Here is a 22,143-nt window from a genome sequence, read left to right as displayed (position 1 = left end):
ACAGCCACGCTCTTGTACAATTACAGCACGCCGCACCGTGAGCTTAACTCGGGCTGTTGTATGGATGATGATATGTGTGTTAATGATGACGAAATGAGTCCGAGGTCCAACGCCGAAAGTTACCCAGCAATTCTGCTTCAATTGGTTAAGGGAAAACCCCGGAAAAAACCTAAACCAGGCAACTTGTCCCAACCAGGATTTGAACCAGGGCCATCTCGTTTCGTAGCCAGACGTGCTGACCATTATTCCACAGAGTTGGAATAGTAAACTGTCTTAAAAAATTAGCTTCTTTGTGAGGTCATAAAACAATTAGGCTAATATGAAAATTTTTCTTAGTTGCATTATGCATTGAGCATTGCTTGTTTATTATCTCTTATGTGGTCATTTTCAGTATCTTCTGGAAACCATCGGGTCTGCTGACGAAAAACTCCAGGAGGCATCAGCAGGTTGCCTCAGTCACATTAGAAAACTAGCTTTGGCAGCTGAAAAATTTAAACAAAAAACCGAGCTGATTCTTCTTACTGTTTAAGAGAGAGATTCCCGTGTACCGTACAGAATTAACGCTAATTCATTTCAACATATTTCTAAAATGAAATGTAGAAACCAAGTTGTTAGATTCAATAGCAAAGCTGTAATATTATTATCTCTTATATTTTGTTGCACATATTTTTATTGTTTCAAATAAAACTTCACAAATCGGATCTGTATAAATATACTGTTACTTATTGTTCAGAATGCTATATATAGAAATACCGGTAAAACGTTCAACTTTAAATACAATTTCGTGTAGCAAATTTATTGAATTTTTAATGTTCTTGTGAAATTTAACCTAGGCCTGGCAGCCAGACACGCTCGTTGTGGGCACAGCTTGTTGAGTGGTGGGTCTGGAGGCCAGAGATGCTTGTTGTGGGCACAGCTTGTTGATTGGTGGATCTGGAGGCCAAACATGCTTGTTGTGGGCACAGCTTGTTGAGTGGTGGGTCTGGAGGCCAGACATGCTTGTTGTTGGGCGCAGCTTGTTGAGTGGTTGGTCTGGAGGCGAGACATGGTTGTTGGGCGCAGCTTGTTGAGTGGTGGGTCTGGAGGCAAGACATGGTTGTTGTTGGGCGCAGCTTGTTGAGTGGTGGGTCTGGAGGCAAGACATGGTTGTTGTTGGGCGCAGCTTGTTGAGTGGTGGGTCTGGAGGCAAGACATGGTTGTTGTTGGGCGCAGCTTGTTGTGTGGTGGGTCTGGAGGCAAGACATGGTTGTTGTTGGGCGCAGCTTGTTGAGTGGTGGGACTGGAGGCAAGACATGGTTGTTTTGGGCACAGCTTGTTGAGTGGTGGGTCTGGAGGCAAGACATGGTTGTTGTTGGGCGCAGCTTGTTGAGTGGAGGGTCTGGAGGCAAGACATGGTTGTTGTTGGGCGCAGCTTGTTGAGTGGTGGGTCTGGAGGCAAGACATGGTTGTTGTTGGGCGCAGCTTGTTGAGTGGTTGGTCTCGAGGCAAGACATGGTTGTTGTGGGCACAGCTTGTTGAGTGGTGGGTCTGGAGGCAAGACATGGTTGTTGTTCGGCGCAGCTTGTTGAGTGGTTGGTCTCGAGGCAAGACATGGTTGTTGTGGGCACAGCTTGTTGAGTGGTTGGTCTGGAGGCAAGACATGGTTGTTGTTGGGCGCAGCTTGTTGAGTGGTTGGTCTGGAGGCAAGATATGCGTGTTGTTGGGCACAGCTTATTGAGTGGTTGGTCTGGAGGCAAGACATGGTTGTTGTGGGCACAGTTGTTGAGTGGTGGTTCTGGAGACAGGCTTGCTCGTTGTGTAGCAGGTGAATTGCAGAGCGGGGCTTGAGGCGAAGCATGGTTAGTTCTGCAAGTGAAAAATTTTAGTAAAACCTTTACTACACATCTTACATTTTAAGCGGACAGTCTGAAATTGAATATCATTTGTTAATTAAATTAAACATTCCATCTCAGTGCCACTTTAACTATTTTGTCAAACATAATAGTCTCCAATTAACGTTTTGAGAAATGGACTCAAATCATTTGTCTTTCAATTGCACTTGGTGAGGCATTCATGAAAAGACAACTCCTTCATTAGTGCCTACTATTAGAGAAAGGTATGCTACAATCCAACGTATGCACTAATGTACATTACAAAATCAATAAGCGAAATATACACACGTCACAAGTGACTAACCTCCAAGAATAACATCAAGAGGGGAAACACAAAAAATATTCAAAATTCAGAATTTAAAAATAAAAATAATAATAAAAGTTTAAGAAAACGTAAACTCTGTACGATCATTTAGGGCGAACATCATAAGCATGTATTAAAAATGACGTGATATGTAAACATTCAACTCAGATAATTGAAGGCCATTGTGTTTGTTTTCAGCGTCATAAGGAACTTGTATTTAAGAGCAGACACGTTTTAAACGGCATAAGTGAGGAATGATCATGGAAAATGTTATAAGTGACACGTGGCATGAGTGAAAATTTAAGGATTTTTCGTGGGAACTAGTATATATGTCATCCCAAATAGCATAGTATTTGGTATATGTTCCTGAAAGGGCTATTGTGGTTTCTAGATAACCCAAAAAATGATGCGATATGTAACTTCAAAGTGTCTGTTCACAGTGATTGATATAGGTGCCTCTTATGTGTATATCCACGCAGTAGAATGTCGTTAAATAATTATAAGATGTGTTTTCAGTGTAAAAGCTTAATTCTTATTTAATAATTCTCTTTGCTTTAATAAAAATTCCTTGTTTTGTTTTCCCATGCATTTAAAAGTTTTGTTTCTGTAATGAGCTATCCGGAATCTTCAGGAACTTGGAAATCGCGAAAACGTGCACCACCGTATGAAGTAGTAGGCCTGTAGGTACCGTACACCGGTCATGTCAATTGATGCCCATAGGAGCAAGCGCGCGCTTTAGAGCTCAGGACAGCCTGAGCGCTTTACAGCGGAAAGGAAAGAGACAGACGAAAGAAGTAGTATATTATTCCGCTTGGTCGAGCTATATGCAGGGATGGCCAGTACTGATTGAATAGATAGAGGGAAGAGAGCGTATTAAAACTGTATCCATGGTAATTTTTAGATCTGTCAGAGAAGTATAAGTGCATTATAAGAATGAAAGTTTTAATTTTAATGCTCATTTTTCACAAGTTTGATTTTTTTTTATTCAAAAGAAATATTTTCTCAACTTTTTTGATAGAGAAGTGAAATTTTCAGATATAGGCCTATTGATTTAATAACCTTACAGAATGTTTTCGTAAATCTAATAAACCGTAAATACGTATTACTGAAGATAGTGTATTGAAAATTTTGAAAATATTCGCATGGAAATTGTTTGTAAGGAAATGAATTAACAAAGCAACTACTGTTACATCATAAGCAAAAGATACGTGCCTATATGTTGTAAAAATGTCAGCTCTATAGCTTCAGCAGATTTTGAGAAAATAATTTAATATTCTGATGATAGGAAGTTGCTCACCAATATCACCTTAAAAGCATATTGTGATAAGAGTTTTGTTATGGAATATTAGTTACACTTAAAACATATACAGCAAATAGGTAACTTTGCTTTGTAAGCCTACTGTAATATTATTTTGATTAATTTATTAATTACTTTTATAAGGCTAAAGGTACCATCAATATCAATTCCAACTTATCATGTCATACTCAGTCTCTTTTTTGGGGATATCACTTTATTTATGAATGATGTGTTTCATCCATTTAGTAAAGTATAATTGTACTACTATGGAATTTATGTGAATATTCCTTCTTATCTCTCTATTATGTCATTAACATTTAAAACACAAGTGCAATATTAAGAAATTGATATTAGTACTTTTGTTTTACAGACAATATAGATAATATCAAACAGAAAGAAGCCATATAAAAATAACGACATAAAATTTCACGTTCCGTTTAAAGTTTGTGCACCACTGTTTTCTTAATCGAACAGGCAGCATATTCATATACACAACACTTCCTCTTTCCATACTTAGCGCTTAATGCCCGCGTACGACGTCAAGGTCAGAAAAATGCGCTTGCTTTGACATCACTGCCGTACACTATAACCTTAGTCATACTTTTGCTATTGTTCAGATTTCCGCATAATGAATGAAATAGGAGATACTTTTTCCAAAAATAATCTAATGATTTGTGTCTATTGAATTCAGTTAACAATAAATTAAATAACATGGTAATTTAAAACAATTAAAAATCAGTTTTTTTTTTCGGCTAATTTGCAAATGTCTGTATAAATGTCGGAAAAACACGTATGACGCAGAACAACTTGTCTTCATGCAAAGGAATAAGTTATCTACAGAGCATCAGAGGACGTACTGTACCTGATTAACATAGTCAACATTTGTAGGAGCCATGGTAACTATTAAGGTCCATCACCACAGTCTAGTATATAGGCTACAGTCACGAAGCTTGAGTTGATGAGAGTACTAGGATCAATAGACTGTGCTGGTACTCTTTCACATTGTACAGGGACATCATTTTATTTTTACTAACATTTTTAATATTAACCTGTCTATACCTTTAGAGAACCAGAAACACCGCTTGCTCCCCCCTCCAAGACTGGAGTTCGATGATACTGGTGTAAAACACAAATCACTCTACTAGGTATAGGAAGGAAGAAAACTAGTTCATCCATTTACGTAAACTGGGAAATATCGCGATTTTGAGTTTGATAATTTTCATTAGGTTTTTCTTTAATCAAAGTACAGTACTGTATTAAGAATAAGTGTTTTTACTCACGAAGTGAGTTATCCATGCTAATGTATTCATTATGCAGTGTATACTGTCTACGGCACATTAGCGTACAATATAGAGAAAGAAGTTAAATTGAAAAATAATCATAATATGAATATTTAAACACAATTTTGAAAATGGTGGCCGTTCATTTCGATACAGGCTTCAGTTCTTTTGTGCATATTATCGCACTATAGACTATTGCATCTAATTCCAATTGCCATTTTCGGCCTTCGTACTAGTAACTCATGTTGAAATAATTATGTACCCAATCTACGTACAGTGAATACAATCTTCACATCTGCCCGACCCGAAAATATAAAATTACTCAGACATGCTATCTACTGTCCGTCCAAGTGGTTATGCCGTAGGATTGTAGAAAGGGAGGAAGTCACGTGACAGTTAATTACTTAACGAGGCCCTTTTATTTAAGTTAAATTAAATAGCTGTATAATATTACGTAAACGTCCAATTCCTAAGAGAAATTAATGTTTTCAGAAAAGATCTAAGACAGCCCAGCTTTTACAGAGTGGCGAGCAGAAGCAGGTGGGGGAAATCGGGATGCGACGTAGGCAAACGGACAGTACCTGTGCGAAAATATGATTCAATACTGAAAGCTCTTTCGTCACTGGAAAACGCGAACATATTTCTGGAACGTACTATACTCAGTAACTTAGTACTGCTTACTATCTGCGGTCTTGGTTCTGTGTGGAGTTGGAACTTCCTTAGTAGAAGGTGTGGGAGTGAAGTACATTCAAAAACTCAGGTACAGTAAAAATTGAAGTAAAAATAAAATGATGTCCCTGTATATGATGAGGCGAAGTAGCGATCCTATTGGTTAACAGAAATTGTACTTACAATCCCAATTTCAACAGGGGAATGAGAGCTTTGCTTCAGAGCTTCAGAACGAGTTGAAAGTTACCTAAGAAGACAATGAGCCAAGAACGTCTGAACGTATTAGTTGTGTGTAGCATTCATTATGACGCCTTTGCAGAGATTCCGCAAATCAACTGGAAGTTAATCGACACAAGAATCGAAGAGTTTCTTTATAAGTAAGATAACTTCCAAAATATTTTGTTATTGACATGAATTACAATCAGGCCTGCTTAACTGTACTGCTACAGTCAATAAAAATATGACAAGGATTGGTATGCTGGTACAGTATATAGTACAGCAGCTACAATAAAATAATAATAATAATAATAATAATAATAATAATAATAATAATAATAATAATAATAATAGTAATAATAACGAGAAAATTACCAGATTTACACAAATTCTAGGAATAATCAACAATACCTTAAAAGCTGAATTACTACAAAAATCTACAAGAATAAAAATATATAATACACTAGCATTAACCTCCCTTTTATACGGAAGCGAGATTTGGACATTAAAGAAAAAAGACATGAACAGAGTCAAAGCAACGAAAATGAAATTTTTCAGGAGGATATACTCTTTTAGACCGAAAAAGGAACGAAGAAATTTTAGAACAATTAGAAGTAGAGTCAGTAGAAGAAAAAATCAACAGATACAAATTAAATTGTCTGGATCATGTAAGAAGAATGGAAAATTCAAGAATAAAAAAAATGATGCAGTATAAACATAGAGGACATCGCCGACCAGGAAGACCTTTTAGAAGACTGCTAGATGGGGCGGAAACAGGTCTACACAGGCCTAATTCGTGAAGGATGATGATGATGATAATAATAATAATAATAATAATAAAGTACAGTACATTTATAACTTAAATTGCCTCATAGAAATATTGTGTCAATGTACGTAACACTAGACAATGGTTGTTTTAAGAAAAATTCTCTGTTGTGGCCGAAGTATGCCTTTAATCTTCTTCTTCTTTATTTTGTTGCCTTAAGTATCTCAAATAAGAGCCGGTCTTTTACGGATGGAATATTTGTTAAGGAGTGTATAATTTTAACTTCATTATTATTATTATTATTATTATTATTATTATTATTATTATTATTAGTATTATTATTATTCTGTTGTAGTTGCTGTACTATATACCGTACCAGCATTATTATGATGATGATGATGATGATTATTATTATTATTATTATTATTATTATTATTATTATTATTATTATTATTATATCCACATAAGCGATACCTACTTTTGTACCACTGGTGGTGGGCTGCAGGTAGTAAACATGGTAATCAGTTCCAGGTATCGTTCCCTGAAAACGAGAAAGCACTCACTGTAGTCCACATACAACAAAAATGTAGTTCCTTCAACGGATAACATTACAGTTTGCTCATATTCATTACTACAGCAACATACAAACATGAGTTAGGAAACGGTCTGGAATCTGAGCATGAGTCTATCGCTGCAGACTATTTCACTGCTCTTCGTACACGTGACCTTTTTTTTTCACAGTAAGTATTTGCTATTGCTCTATTAATTTCTTATCTGAGCCTTATCTTGAATTAATATATGGAACCCCGCGGAATATGGTTGGTATATTGTTTCCTTATGTACTTATAGACGTACCCTTATTTCGGTGAGGGGTATTCATATACTTATAAGGGAACATCACTCAATGTTAAGAAAACTCTCAAACAATTTATACACCATTCGAAACAGCATCTTGAAATATGTTGAAATTTATGATATTTGATCTTCTATTCGTCCTGATCTTGCGAGTCACATATGAAGGGACTAGAGCAGGCATGTCAAACCCTGCACATTGTGCACTTGGGGAACGCGACAGGGCTGTACATTACCTGCCCTAGCAGAACAGCTCTGGTTTCAGTACCACAGATCAGTGCGGGTGCTCATTGAGCTGTGATTGTGAATGCGTTATGAAAAATAAAGTGAGGAGTCCACAGATATAACGAAGAAGAGAAATCACGAATCATATAACATAACTGTTATGATGTTTTCCTCAGCCAACAGTAATTATTTTAAAATGAAAGGCTTTCATCATATCATGTGGACCTAATAGTGATGTGAAAATTTAAATCAGATTAGTAAAGTTCTGAAAATATAATATTCGCCAGCTCTCATTTCTTAATCAGTACTCTCACGGCAAAACAAACATGACAATGATGTTGTTTTGGAGTCTGTACTAACACAGCCATCAACGGTTAGACAACTTACAACTTTTATTTGATAAGGTGATAAGTGATGAGAATATTGAGTGAGGAATACATGTGAGGGTCTTGAGGTTGTAAGGGAAGGAAGAAAGCAACTATTTGTAAGGCGGAACAATTTTCTGGAAAAATAATACATAATGGCGAATTTTCCATCTCACGTTACTATATTATCTTAATATACTTAGGAACGTTAATAAATCTTTAAACTTTACACATAGAAAATGTCCTCGCTTCACAGCTTATGAAATACTCTTTCAACTCAATTCAGTAACGCTCCCAACTTGCTGATACTTGCCCTTAACGTTTTCCAAATAAACTATATATAAATTTAAATTCAAGCTTAATTTATCCAATTTATTAAAAATAATGTGAATTTACATTAATATACAGCAAGGAAACGATTCGAGTGTAAAAGCCTCACAATGTCCTATTGCATGTAATTGGGAGTAAAATATTTGTTTAACATTTATGCACCAATGGTCATAATGCTTGAGGAACAATGAAAGAGTATTACTTTGAAATAATCAATACCTACTACGTAAAATGAAATACTGTATTCGTTTTTTGTTGTTTCGAAATTACTGCAATATTTATATTTTCTTCAAATACTTTATACAAATCATGTAAATAAATTACTCTTTCAAACGACTGCTTTGTGAATTGTAACTGAGTAAGTCTATTGTTTCTTGTGTTACAATTACTATTGTCAAATATAGACACTGACAATAATTGTGTTTTTTTCCTTATGTTTATAATGTCCAAATGTCAATTTAATTGAACACTAGAAGTGCAGATAGATTCTTGTTACTTCCCTCGCGCTAAGAACTGGTAAGAGCAACACGTGAATGACGCAATCTGCACAGACCGGCGTTCTGCGCACATACGCTGCACTTTCAGGGTCTGATTCTTGACATGATTGAGCTAGAGGGATTTAAAGAGGCGGTGGTGGGGTCTCCTCCATCCAATGGCATTACGTCTGATCTGATGGGCGCGAGGATTGAATATGTGTGTTGTGTTGTCTGAAGCAGTGTTTGGACTGAGTGGCGACGGCAAGCAGTGCGTATGAAATTCTCAAAATAAAATTAAATTCAAATACGTCTCCTTCCCGTTCTCTTCCCACACAAAGAAACATGTGCAGATAGTCCTTGCATACCGAAATACTTACACAGATTCCACCACTAGCAAACCTCCTCTTCCTCCTGTTTATCTCTTGCTCCTTTATCATCATAGCGACACTGACGATCTTAGCACAACTAAAAAGTGCTGTACTCATCTCCAGTTTGGAGAAGATTCTGGACAACATTTCTGTGGAAAATGAATTTTAAAAATGAGACACAAACGAAGATTTACCGCACACATTTTTCGAATATTTGACTTATCTCAAGGAATTTGTAAGCACAAAATATCTTGGTTAGGAACTGTATTCAATAATCACTTGGATTAGAAAAACATATAGGAATAATGTATTACTCCTTATTTGAGCCCTGCTACTTTGAATTAAAATCCTTATCTGTTATTCTCGATAGGTCTATACTTTAAAGATAGGTCTATACTTTGCGTACATCAATTTTATAATCAAATGTCTATGGGTTAATATTCCTGGGCTGTTCATCTGTACCTATAACCTTTTTTTTTTACAAAAGAAAGTCCTAAGAATGACATGTGTACACAAATCAGCGGTGACCAAAACTCGAACCGCAGTGATTACATGTAAAGGTACTTGGCATGAAAACCACAACCAGTTGTGGTTCCTGTACTAATATCATGATTAATCCCGCGGATAAAAATCTCACGTTTTGCTGCATCAGTAATGCCACTGCTGTCATCAAGAGCCTGTGAATAATATACGATTTTTCTTGCTTCTTTTTTAACCTTCCTCTTGAATATAATCGGAAATTTTTTAAATTCTTCTCTCGATACTTGGTCCAGAAATTCGTAGTTTTTCAAAATTAAAAACTTCTTATGGACAAGTTATTTAAGCTATTTTAATCATTACTCTTTTGAGAAATTTTGTTCTAATAAGGGGAAACAGAGGTGAAATTTTGAACAAAATTGATGAAAATTTGTTTTTTTTTTTTTCCATTTTTATTATCTTTATATGCTATATTTTCATATTCCAATGTTAGTTTTTGATTTTGTTCCCTTTGAAGTTTGAAGTTAAAGCCAAGATAACTGTATTACTATATTATTCCCATAATAAACTAATACTTATCATTATTTAATATACCTTCTCTGAATATATAAACAAAAAGAAATATTGAAAATTTCTTACAATATGGTGCATGGAGCATTTTATATCAAACGATATAAAGTTTTATAAAATTATTAATACTTACAGAACTATTGTACTTAGAAAGTTGAAACTTGCTATGTCCATTACTATTTTCCATGATAAATTTCAAACAAATCGGATAAATTTTGTGGATTTTGAAATATTCACCTCTGCCTCCCCTTAAAATGTTTTAGAGCAATTTCAAACCTCATTAGGTAGCTGACTTCCTTACATTTATATCAGCTTTCTCTTTCTGGCTATGATTTAAAACATGTCAATTCCTGGCGTTTAATAGTTAGTTGACACATAATATTGACTCAATGTTTCTACAATACTATTATTAAATGAATAACTAATAAATATTTACACTCATCTAATGACTAAGAAGATTAAAATTGAGATAAAACTGAATAATTTTGTCCTTCTAGAGAGAAAATCTAAAAAAATCATTATTCATGCACATACAGAAGAATTATAGAATAACATACTTAGTGGTCAGTAATAATAATAATAATAATAATAATAATAATAATAATAATTATAATAATAATACATTATTCAACGTGATAATTAATATTTCTATATACTCCTAATTCAACCGTTGAGCAAAGTAAACATATTACATTTAGTCTGACAGAACAACAAAGAACCATCCCACGATCAACTGTAAACACTATCAAAACATTTGGAATCTATGACATCATTCCAAAAATAATTACTTCAACCCTTAAAGGGTCTGTGGCAATTCTGAAAAATCATTTATACGGAATATCATAATCCCCCACCCCTTTTCTATTCGTTAGTGTGTGATTGTTACAAATATATGTACAAATTTATTATTTCTTAAATTTAAGCTCCTAGTTCACATTTCAATTTGACTCGTCTATTTTACTGTAATCGTTACTATTCTTATATGTGTGTTATTCTGTGTTTTTGGCAACCCAGGATGCCTGGGCAGACTATTTCTTGGAAATAAATTATATATACTCATTCTTTACGAAACTACCTCTTATTGCTTGTAGAGACAGAGTTTGTAGAGCGACATGAAACCGCCACTGCTTGCCTTCAGTACGTGAATGAAACACAGAGCAATGTACAGAAAACTCTTCGTACCCGTTTCAATGTCTGTGATTAGGTACACGATGTAATCACGACACCCGCTTTGGTCACCGCTGACATAAATGGGTATCATGTGAAAATATTTCTCTATCATTTAGAAATATTGGACATTACCTTGTGAGTACATCTTTCCCTGACTGTGTCTTGTATTGAAAACAAAGATATACCGTATTTTGCACTAATATAATCAAAACATTCATTATTTTAATATAAAACACAAAATAGATCTCCACTTACTCTCTGTTAGTCTCAGCTGATTCAAAAAATGAGTTCGCTGTTAATGTATTATATTTCATAATATTGGCCTACTACCTAAATAAAGCTTTGAAGATCCAAACAAATTGGCTCATAACAAAATTAACAACATTTATCAGTACCTTTTATTCAGCTGATAAATTGAATTAATGTGTTTACTATAATATCGTAAGATATATTTATTATGCTTTCGACTTGTTCGACATCTTAAATTCACCAAAGGAAATAATATACTCGTATATATATGAGTTTTCCCACTTCACAAAGCAAATCCTTGCACAATTCTTCGATAGAGCAGAAATAACTATCGATTTATCAAGCGATGTAACCATATTATGAAAACATGCTCATGATCACTACAAAAATATCACAACAATAATAGGCCTAGTTATAGATTGGTAAAGACAAAGTATATGATTATGTCTCGTGACCAGGATATTGTACGGAATGGAAACATAAAAATTGGAGATTTATCTTTCGAAGAGGTGGAAAAATTCAAATATCTTGGAGCAACAGTAACAAATGTAAATGACACTCGGGAGGAAATTAAACGCAGAATAAATATGGGAAATGCCTGTTATTATTCGGTTGAGAAGCTTTTGTCATCTAGTCTGCTGTCACAACATCTGAAAGTTAGAATTTATAAAACAGTTATATTACCGTTTGTTCTGTATGGTTGTGAAACTTGGACTCTCATTTGAGACAGGAATAGAGATTAAGGATGTTTGAGAATAAGGCTCTTAGGAAAATATTTGGGGCTAAGACGGATGAAGTTACAGGAGAATGGAGAAAGTTACGCAACGCAGAACTGCTCGCATTGTATTCTTCAACTGACATAATTAGGAACATTAAATCCAGACGTTTGAGATGGGCAGGGCATGTAGCACGTATGGGCGAATCAAGAAATGCATCCAGTGTTAATTGGGAGGGAAAAGGACCTTTGGGGAGGCCGGGACGTAAATGGGAGGATAATATAAAAATGGTTTTGAGGGTGGTGGGATATGATGATGGAGACTGGATTAATCTTGCACAGGATAGGGACCGATGGCGGGCTTACGTGATGGCGGCAATGAACCTTCGGGTTCCATGAAAGCCATTTGTAAGTGAGTGAGTGTGTCAACATTACGAGGACGTTAAATTAACAGTAAAATAGTTTAAATTTAATCCTTTAGACATTTATTTACTGTAATATAGAGAATATTTTCAGATCTTACCGTTACGTTTACTCGTATGACATCCTTCCTCAAATATCTATAACGAAGTGTTGCCCAGCAACCGCTGTCATACCAAGAATGCCACAGTCTTAACAACAGAAGTAAGTGTTGGCTACCATAGAATTAAAAAATGTATGCAGGGGATGTGGTCACAATCAGGAATCGCGTTTAAAAAAATATATATTGGAGAAGTCTATTCGGAGTTATTAGAATAAATTTATATTTACATTCACGGATACAAAAAGTGGCCAGCCGTGTTTTTTAATTGAGCGCCAAAGTATAGACCTACATTTACCGGCATAAATGCAACTTGCTTAATTATAAAGAACCATAATATATTAAAACTAATTCTGATGTAATATACAAGAACATGCGCAATCTAATCAAGATGTGGAACGTTGAGACGTTAAGTTTATAATGTGTAAATGTTTGTTTTTGATAAAATACAGTACCGAAATGATAGTAATTCACAACAACGGGCATTATACTCATACATTCAATATCTCCTTGATATCTGGATAGAGAGCACATTAGCCTGCAAACAAAATTATCCCTGTTCGACCTCCGATCGTTACTGCTTTTTAATATTGTCAGTTATTACATCTTTATGATCACTTATGATCATAATACACTGCTCTCTTAAGTTGAGTAGCATATTGATAATTAAATCAATGGCTTTCCCAAAACACGCTAGGAAATGTTTCATATAAAACAATTTTCATCTCGTAAAGGAAATAAAACAAACAAAATAATTGTCTTAAATTTTTTTGTTTAAAATATTTTTTGAAATTAATGCCATTATTTACGGTCCATCCTGTATACATAAAATACTAGGAAGAGTTTTTTTATAATCCATGAGTTGTTTTCGAATTGGTTATAATATGACGCTATATCATATGCTATGGTTATCTAGCGTCTGGGTGAGATAAATGTGATAATGCTAGCGAGATGAATCCAGGGTCCAGCGCCGTAAGTTACCCAGCATTTGCTGTTATTGGGTTGAGGAAAAAACCCAGGAAAAAAAAACCTCAACTAGGTAACATTTCCCAAGCAGGATTTGAACAGGGACCCGTTCGTACTACGGTCAGACAAGCTAACCGTTACGCCAAGGTGCACATTGTGCAATAACGCAAATCTAGTTGGTCAAAATTAATGATTTCTCTGCATTGCAACGAATTGTTATGATATTTTGTACAGACCTTATAGGTAGCACATATTCTATTGTACAAACTCTGACTACGTTTGCGTAAGATGAACTACCCTTTTATATGGGAGGTGTTTTTAGACAAAAATAGTAGCTTTTCTCCTATCTAACACATTTTTATGAAACATTGTACGGAAGTTACAGGTGGAATGTATTTTTATGTACAAACTATATTTACGGTTCCATAGGAAGAAGTACCCTTTACACAGGGAGTAGTCAATAACTGGCCCCGGAACAATTTTTGCCTTGAAATTATTCACGTCTGCTTCATAGGGAGCTAGATATTACATAATACTACGAGTATATACTTTATTGTAAGTACGTTAATAGAAAACCACAATTTCAAGTCACACAGAGTTTGTGTGCACTCGATGTGGGTTTTTGGCGTCTTCTCAGCCCACTAGAAATATGTGGATATAAAGTGGAAAAATTGAGGCGGTGACGGGTGAAGTTCCGGGGTAGCTGAGTCGGTGGAGCGTTGACGCGCTCAGTCAAAAGTCTTAGGATCGATACCCGGCCCCGGAACAATTTCTCCCTTGAAATTATTCTCTTGTTATTGGCATACGTAGTCCAGAAATGATCATATGTAGTTGTTACACTTTTCTCATAAAAGAACAGTGCTCGTTCTTCAGTCATATTTGACTTTAATCCAGTAACAAGAAGCATAGTGTCAACTGGTGTTGTTTTACCTCATCCAATAACCAGTCTTAGAACTTGAAGTTTCTCAATTTTTTTTAGATTATATTCTGATGTTGATATCAATGCTTCGCAAACAATATAGGATTACAGGCGAGACATATGTATACTTCCTTGTCATGATCATGGTGGAACGAGCCAATCTTTTCATGATAGTCATATGTTTCGAGGCTACCTGATCAGCTATTTTGTTAATCTGTGAATTTCATGTTAGTTTATTGTCAAATTAACATCCAGATAGGGAAATTCCTCAGTCTATGCAATGGCATGCTTCATAAGTTTCATTTATTTTGACCTGCTGTTCATATTTTGTAATGCGTTTTCCTTTCTTTCTATATGTCATATAATTATTATATCTGATTTCTACTTACTCGTTGTTAACATTATTTTATTATTAATATTGTTATTATTATTATTATTATTATTATAATTATTATTATTATTATCATTATTATTAATATAATTCAAATATCTTGGAGCAACAGTAACATATATAAATGACACTCGGGAGGAACTTAAATTCAGAATTAATATGGAAAATGCCTGTTATTAGGCCTATTCGGTTGAGAAGCTTTTGTCATCTAGTCTGCTATCAAAAAATCTGAAAGCTAGAATTTATAAAACAGTAATATTACCGGTTGTTCTGTATGCCTTGGACTCTCACTTTGAGAGAGGAACAGAGATTAAGGGTGTTTGAGAATAAGGTTCTTAGGAAAATATTTGGGCCTAAGAGGGATGAGGTTACAGGAGAATGAAGAAAGTTATACAACGCAGAGTTGCACGCATTGTACTGTATTCTTTACCTGACATAATTAGGAACATAAAATCCAGACGCTTGAGATGGGCAGGGCATGTAGCACTTACGGGCGAATCCAGAAATGCATATAGAATGTTATTTGGGAGGCCTTAGGGAAAAAGGCCTTTGGGGAGGCCGAGACGTAGATGGGAAGATAATATTAAAATGGATTTGAGGGAGGTGAGATATGATGATATAGACTGGATTAATCTTGCTCAGGGTAGGGACCAATGGCGGGCTTATGTGAGGGCGGCAATGAACCTCCGGGTTCCTTAAAAGCCAGTAAGTAAGTACCAGTATTATCATCACTGTGTTGTAAAAGAAAAGCATTTATGCCCTTCTGTGAACGCATCTTCAAAAGAAGCATAGAATGGATTTTTGGTGTTGGTTTAACGTTGAGAAATTTATTGTTATTATTATTATTATTATTATTACCACTATTATTATTATTATTATTACCACTATTATTATTATTATTATTATTATTATTATTATTATTAATATTATTATTAATGATACTATGAAACCATGAAACCTCTTCTTTTAACTTAAGAATTAATAATGATAATGATACTTACTAGCTTTTAAGGAACCCCGAGGTTCATTGCCGCCCTCACATAAGTCCGCCAATGGTCCCTATCCTGAGCAAGATTAATCCATTCTCTATCATCATATCCCACCTCCCTCAAATCCATTTTAATATTATTTTCCCATCTACGTCTCGGCCTACCTAGAGGTCTTTTTCCCTCCGGCCTCCCAACTAACACTCTATATGCATTTCTAGATTCGCCCATACGTGCTACATACCCTGCCCATCTCAAACGTCTGGATTTGATGTTCCTAATTATGTCAGGTGAAGAATACCATGCGTGCAGTCCTGTGTTGTGTAACTTTCTCCACTCTCCTGTAACTTCATCCCTCTTAGCCCCAAATATTTTTCTAAACACCTTATTCTCAAACACCCTTAACCTATATTCCTCTCTCAGAGTGAGAGTCCAAGTTTCACAACCTTAAAGAACAACCGGTAATACAACTGTTTTATAAATTCTAACTTTCAGATTTTTGACAGCAGACTGGATGGTGAAAGCTTCTCTACCGAATAATAACAGGCATTTCCCATAATTTTTCTGTGTGTAATTTCCTCCAGAGTATCATTCATATTTGTTACTGTTGCTCCAATATATTTGAATTTCTCCACCTCTTCAAAAGATAAATTTCCAATTTTTATATTTCCATTTCGTACAATATTCTGGTCACGAGACATAATCATATACTTTGTCTTTTCGGGATATACTTGCAAACCTATCTCTTTACTTGCTTCCAGTAAAATTCCCGTGTTTTCCCTAATCGTTTGTGGGTTTTCTCCTAACATATTCACATCATCCACATAGACAAGCAGCTGATGTAACCCATAATTCAGTCCCATTCCGAGGCTTATTTGAAGGATTCGTAACAAGCTGATTTTTACGGTGATGGGTTGTTAGCCCTTCGCCTAACCTCCAAGCTGGAGGACCACCCCTCATCGGCTGTCCGCGACTGCTTATTCAATGTATTCATAGCTACCCTCCATATCTGGAGGCCGTCTCCTCGAACCGCAACCTGAGGACGCCCCATGCCGTGGTGATAGGGACCCACAATACATGGAGAAAATGATACTTTATTTGTAAGTATAAATGTATATAGTTTTTTTTAGGACGAAGTGCTCTAAGTTATCGTTCTGAGTGTCTGTGATACTTCACTTAGCCGTTAGCATTATACTAGTAGGCTACTGCAGAAGCATCAGTTTCTGTAACCACATCAAAGTTGTGAGAGAAAATGTAGATGAAATATTGTCTTAATTTTGTATGTAATTTGCAATGCCTTTTTACGTTTATATTGGATCAATAGTTAAATTAGTGCAACATATACTGTAACTGAAATTATACAAATAAAATAAGCTCTTTTAACTCTATTTCTATTCTTCGACTCTGTATAATGCTTTGTTTACCTTCCACATGCTCATTTTTCTGTCTTCAGACTCACGAGAAAGAAAAGAAAGAAAAGAAAGAAAATATTTTTATTACAAGTGAATTTGCACCTAATGTGCTATTATATTGCTACTGAGCTTAATTTTAATATGACCATTACAAATGCTAGTGGCATTGAAATTGCAGTTGCTTAAAATTGAATGAGTAACCTAGCAATACGTGGAATAAAAATATCTCCTTTTCTTTTTGCAGTTACTATTGCCAATTCTTTTACGTTTCATTTGAGTTTTTCACACCAATTCTTATTCGTGGATAATTTTGGTGGGTTAATATATCGCAATAGTACTATTAGTTATTCAATATTAAGTAAATTATGTGGTAGCAATTCTTGTACAGTAGTTTCAAAGAATTCTATAATTCAGTTGTATAAAACAGTTTGCTCACTATCTACAAAACTGCATCGAGGAATTCATAATACGGTCCTGGACTGCGTAAAGATACTTATTGCATGAATTATCTAGTTTTAGCCGTCATGATCTGTAACAACAATGTAATTTAATTTCGTGTTAAAATTGCCAAGGCCTCTTGAAATCGATGTTGAATACAACAAAAAAATAATAAAAAACAATTGACTGTAGAAGATTTTGCATTTTAATATTATACATGAATTTTGATCTATTTATTTTTATTTTTTATACTTTTAATTAGTTTAACTTCCATTTGCATAATTTTAATGTAGACTATATTCTTCTCCTGGTTATGAAGATTAAATGTGCAAACTTTGGCAACTATCGGTCAAAGCGTGTAGATTTGTATAGAGAACATACATACATACATACATACATACATACATACATACATACATACATACATACATACATACATACATACATACGTACATACCCTCATTCAATTTTATATATATAGTCGACCTTGTTGGCGAGTTGGTATAGCGCTGGCCTTCTATGCCCAAGGTAGCGGCTTCGATCCCGGGCCAGGTCGATGGCATTAAATGCGACAGGCTCATGTCAGTAGATTTACTCGGATGTAAAAGAACTCCTGCGGGACAAAATTCCTGCACATCCGGCGACGCTGATATAACCTCTCCAGTTGCGAGCGTCGTTAAATAAAACATAACGTTTTTTCAATTTTATATATTAAGATAATATGTTACAGAAAATCTGAGAATACTTGTTTTAGAACTGTAATATTGCTACTGAGTTCTCTGTTTATTATTTGTGATTCCTAAACAACAATGTAAAATGTTCAACAGAGTTTTTCTCAAAACACCATTTTTGTAGACGTGCCCTTCTTCCACCTATCCCCTCAATTCATTTATTTACAAAGACGTTAATACTAATGAACAGTGAAAAATCCATAAACGGTACTCAAACTTTAGTCAAAGCAAATAAGCTGAATAAATCTAACATACTTCATTGATATGAATTAGTACCTGATTACATTTCAAAAATATGTTCATAATATTTCGTAGTTTAAGTGAATATTTTTTACTTTACGGTTAATAGTGGTGATGCCACTATGAAACAAATTTTGTCTAGTAAACTATCTTTTTTTTTCTTTGTACAGAGGAGGGACCCGAAGGCTTACACTGCAGCCTGAGGCTTATTGTGCTTACCACTCCTATTCTTGTGAATGATTGCGTAGCCGAACAGCCACGCTCTTCTCCAATTACAGCACGCCGCACCGTGAGCTTAACTCGGGCTGTTGTATGGATGATGATATGTGAGTTAATGATGACGAAATGAGTCCGAGGTCCAACGCCGAAAGTTGCCCAGCAATTCTGCTTCAATTGGTTAAGGGAAAACCTCGGAAAAAACCTAAACCAGGTAACTTGACCCAACCAGGATTTGAACCCGGGCCATCTCGTTTCATAGCCAGACGTGCTGACCATTATTCCACAGAGTTGGACTAGTAAACTGTCTTAAAAAATTAGCTTCTTTGTGAGGTCATAAAACAACTAGGCTAATATGCAATTTTTCTTAGTTGCATAAATCATTGAGCATTGCTTGTTATAATCTCTTATGTGGTCATTTTCAGTATCTTCTGGAAACCGTCGGGTCTGCTAACGAAAAACTCCAAGAGGCATCAGCAGGTTGCCTCAGTCGCATTACAAAACTAGCTTTGGCAGCTGAAAAATTTAAATAAAAACCGAGCTGATTCTTCTTACTGTTTAAGAGAGAAATTCCCGTGTACCGTATAGAATTAACGCTAATTCATTTCAACATAATTCCACAATGATATGTAGAAACCAAGTTGTTAGATTCACTAGCAAAGCTCTAATATTATTATCTCTTATATTTTGTTGCACATATTTTTATTGTTTCACATAAATCTTCACAAATCGGATCTGTATAAATCTACTGTTACTCATTGTTCAGAATACAATATATAGAAATACCGGTACAACGTTCAACTTTAAATACATTTTCGTATAGATAATTTATTGAATTTTTAATGTTCTTGTGAATTTTAACCTAGGCCTGTCGGCCAGACACACTCGTTGTGGGCACAGCTTGTTGAGTGGTGGGTCTGGAGGCCAGAGATGCTTGTTGTGGGCACAGCGTGTTGAGTGGTGGTTCTGGAGGCCAGACATGCTTGTTGTTGGGCACAGCTTGTTGAGTGGTTGGTCTGGAGGCAAGACATGGTTCTTGTGGGCACACGTTGTTGAGTGGTGGGTCTGGAGGCAAGCCACGGTTGTTGACGGCACAGCTTGTTGATTGGTTGGTCTGGAGGCAAGACATGGTTGTTGTGGGCAGAAGCTTGTTGAGTGGTGTTTCTGGAGGGCAGAGATGCTTGTTGTGAGCACAGCTTGTTGAGTGGTAGGTCTGGTGGCCAGACATGCCTGTTGTTGGGCACAGCTTGTTGAGTGGTTGGTCTGGAGGCAAGACATGGTTGTTGTGGGCACAGCTTGTTGAGTGGTGGGTCTGGAGGCAAGACATGATTGTTGTGGGCACACGTTGTTGAGAGGTGGGTCTGGAGGCAAGCCATGGTTGTTGACGGCACAGGTTGTTGAGTGGTGAGCCTGGAGGCAAGACATGGTTGTTTTGGGCACAGCTTGTTGAGTCGTTGGTCTGGAGGCAAGACATGGTTCTTGTGGGCACAGCTTGTTTAGTGGTGGGTCTGGAGGCCAGACAAGCTTGTTGTTGGGCACAGCATCTTGAGTGGTTGGTCTTGAGGCAAGAAATGATTGTTGTGGGCACAGCTTGTTGAGTGGTTGGTCTGGAGACCAGGCATGTTCGTATTGTGGCAGATGAATTGCAGAGCGGGGCTTGAGGCAAAGCGTGGTTAGTTCTGCAAGTCAAAAATTTTAGTAAAACCACTACTACACATCTTACATTTTAAGCTGACAGTCTGAAATTGAATATGATTTGTTAATTAAATTAAACATTCCATCTCAGTGCCACTTTAACTATTTAGTCAAACATAATAGTCTCCAATTAACGTTTTGAGAAATGGACTCAAATCATTTGTCTTTCAATTGCACTTGGTAAGGAATTCAACTCCTTCATTAAATTGCCTACTATTATAGAAAGTTGTGCTACAATCCAACGTATGCACTAATGTACTTTTACAAAATCAATAAGCGAAATATACACACGTCACAAGCGACTAACGTCCAGGAATAACATCAAGAGGGGAAACACGAAAAATATTCAGAATTCAGAATTAAAAAAAAATAATTTAAAAGTTTAAGAAAACGTAATCTCTGTACGATTTTATAGGGCGAACATCATAAGCATGTATTAAAAGTGACGTGATATGTAAACATTTCAACTCAGATAACTGAAGGCCATTGTGTTTGTTTTCAGCGTCATAAGGAACTTGTATTTAAGAGCAGACACGTTTTAAACGGGATAAGTGAGGAATGATCATGGAAAATGTTATAAGTGACACGTGGCATGAGTGAAAATTTAAATATTTTTCGTGGGAACTGGTATATATGTCATCCCAAGTAGCATAGTATTTGGTATAAGTTCCTGAAAGGGCTATTGTGGTTTCTAGATAACCCAAAAAATGATGCGAGATGTAACTTCAAAGTGTCTGTTCACAGTGATTATTATAGGTGCCTCTTATATATATATCCATGCAGTCGAATGTCGTTATATAAATATAAGATGTGTTTTCAGTGTAAAAGCTTAATTCTTATTTATTAATTCTCTTTGCTTTAATTAAAATTCCTTGTTTTGTTTTCCCATACATTTTAAAAGTTTTGTTTCTGTAATGAGCTATCCTGAATCTTCAGGAACCGGGAAATCGCGAAAACGTGCACCACCATATGAAGTAGTAGGCCTGTAGGTACCGTACACCAGTCATATCAATTGATGCCCATTGGAGCAAGCGGGCGCTTTAGAGCTCAGGAGAGCCTGAGCGCTTTACAGCGGAAAGGAAAGAGACAGACGAAAGAAGTAGTATATTATTCCGCTTGGTCGAGCTATATGCAGGGATGGCCAGCACTGATTCAATAGATAGAGGGAAGAGAACTTATTAAAACTGTATCCATGGTAATTTTTAGACCTGTCAGATAAGTTTAAGTGCATTATAAGAATGAAAGTTTTAATTTTAATGCTCATTTTTCACAAGTTTGATTGTTTTTTTTTATTCAAAAGAAATATTTGCTCAACATTTTTAATAGAAAAGTGAAATTTTCAGATATTCGCCTATTTATTTAGTAACCTTACAGAATGTTTTCGTAAATCTAATAAACCGTAAATACGTATAACTGAAGATAGGGTATT

This window comes from Periplaneta americana, chromosome 13 (assembly GCF_040183065.1).
Source record: "Periplaneta americana isolate PAMFEO1 chromosome 13, P.americana_PAMFEO1_priV1, whole genome shotgun sequence".
Lineage (NCBI taxonomy): Eukaryota > Metazoa > Arthropoda > Insecta > Blattodea > Blattidae > Periplaneta > Periplaneta americana.
Note: the sequence above shows the minus strand (reverse complement) of the source record.